Below are 2,039 nucleotides of genomic sequence, written 5' to 3'. Positions count from 1 at the left end.
GCCCTACGGTGAGATAATGGCGAGCAGCATCCACGTACAGCCTTCGTCTCCGAGGTGGAAGGGCTTCAGTGCACCAGTCGCAGAGAATAGTGCCCGTTTCCCTATTCTTAGCGTAGAAAGATATGCAGCAACTGGCCGATTGTGACCAGGGATGAGTCAATTGAAGGGCACTCTTAATTATTGGAGGCCAACGGGGCCAGCGATCAAGGGGGTTATTCAGCGGGGTTGACATAACGTAAGCGGGAAGTACTTGCGGTATCTGTTGATTGAAAAGAATAAGCTTGTTTAGCACGTATTTCTTTAGAGATAGCCATAGTTAATAGCACGTGCAGTATAGCATGCGAAAAGAAATGGTATGGAAATGTTAATTATTTCCTTATGTTACAGATGACAGCAACGCCTGTGGCCGAGCGGAAAATCACGGCGTTACCTCAGCGGGGAGTCGCTCCGACTTGTGGTGTAGACGGTAGCGAGGTAAATTATTAAAGTAGTATGACAACGCGGCGGTTAAATGAATTCGAGTATTTGAATTAGATGTAAATATTTAAATAGCTGTAAGAAATGGTTGTTTAATAGTAGCAATAAATGGTAATGAAAATGTAATCGTTGCTTTATGTTCCATCTAACATTCAAGACAACGAGATAGATAATTATGTATGTATATATATCAAGAATAATATAGTCGTAGTATCACACTCTGAAATTACATGCATGCAAAGAACATATAAGTATCAAATATGTGAGATTTCGTACTTCCTTGTAGTATTTTAAAATATAGTACGAAACATAATATGATAATGTTTGAATAAAGATTGAATTGTATTATTTGATGCAATCATGAATATTATGAACGTGTTAAATCAAGACGATATAATATTACAATGAAAAGAAACTGCAATATTGGTCAGGAATAGTATTTCAAAACATATAATATACGATATAGCATAAGAATCAAGTAACGGAATAAGATGTCAATAATTAATAATAATAATAAAGAAGTAAGGGAATAATAAAGAATATTACTGGATATATGTGTGTATATATATCTATGTATGTATGTATGAGAACAAGATATAATTATATATATATGTTAAATGAACGCAACGAATTGAGTACATAAGTAATTATTATATAGAAATAACATTTGGTAGTGACGAACAATAGTATTGATACGATTGTAATGAAAGGGTACTTGTAATTAAAATCAATTATGGTTATTATTTGATTAGAATATAAAATAATACAAGTTATGTGAAATATGGGAATATATATATATTTATTTGTATATTTATATAATAATCGAGTAAGCAATGTAAAATTATCAATGAGAATTACAATGTTATAAGATTCAAAGCGTTTAATTAATTATTCTTCTTGCGTTCTAGAATTTGACAACGAATATAAGTAGAGTGATTAGGATTACCTTAATAATACGAAGATTCGGCGTGTTCGGAAGAAGTAGAATGGTATTGCAATGTGTGGCAGGCTTCGGCGGAGCAGAGCGTTGTTCGAGAATGATTTAGAAATGAACTGGCAACGACTTGGTACGACTTAGGATTCTCGAGACGACGTCTGGACTGCACGTGTAACACTTTCAACTGCTTGAGAAAAGTCTGTACTTGACGAGTGGTCTTTTTCAACTGCGCGGCCCGCTTGGTCGCCTACCTGCATTTCGGCTCGGCGCGCGGCCGCTGTCGCGAGACAATAGAATGTCTTCTGCGCATGTCAATTGAGCGTTACGCTATGAGATTACTCGCTTTCATGCGCGAGAATATAATTTAACAAAAGAATTTTGGAATTATAGTAATAAAAGATCATTTTTATAATTATGAGGGATATATCATTCAACTATACTTGGAATTTGCGAATTATTCAAGAGAATGGTAGTATTAATATATTTTCCGTACGCTTAATTGGCTTTTGTTAATAATTGCAATCTCATACTAGTATTCCTTTCTTCCTCTTATTCATAATTACTAAATACTATAGTTCGCATTATCGAGGATCTAGAAATTCATTCCCTTTTTATATTATAATAT

General features: G+C 34.4%; 1 long non-coding RNA gene across 1 annotated transcript; it reads left to right on the top strand.

Moving 5' to 3' along the window:
- Nucleotides 1-6: 6 nt before the first annotated feature.
- LOC105449323 lies at nucleotides 7-603 on the top strand. The gene is made up of 2 exons (XR_974331.1): nucleotides 7-235; nucleotides 388-603. It is a non-coding gene; the product is annotated as an uncharacterized LOC105449323 (long non-coding RNA).
- The last annotated feature ends 1,436 nt before the right edge of the window (nucleotides 604-2,039 follow it).

The sequence above is a fragment of the Wasmannia auropunctata genome, unplaced genomic scaffold (genome assembly GCF_000956235.1).
Source record: "Wasmannia auropunctata unplaced genomic scaffold, wasmannia.A_1.0 LD336076.1, whole genome shotgun sequence".
NCBI lineage: Eukaryota > Metazoa > Arthropoda > Insecta > Hymenoptera > Formicidae > Wasmannia > Wasmannia auropunctata.
The sequence above is the reverse complement of the archived record's forward strand: the minus strand, read 5'-3'. Positions and strand labels throughout refer to the sequence as shown.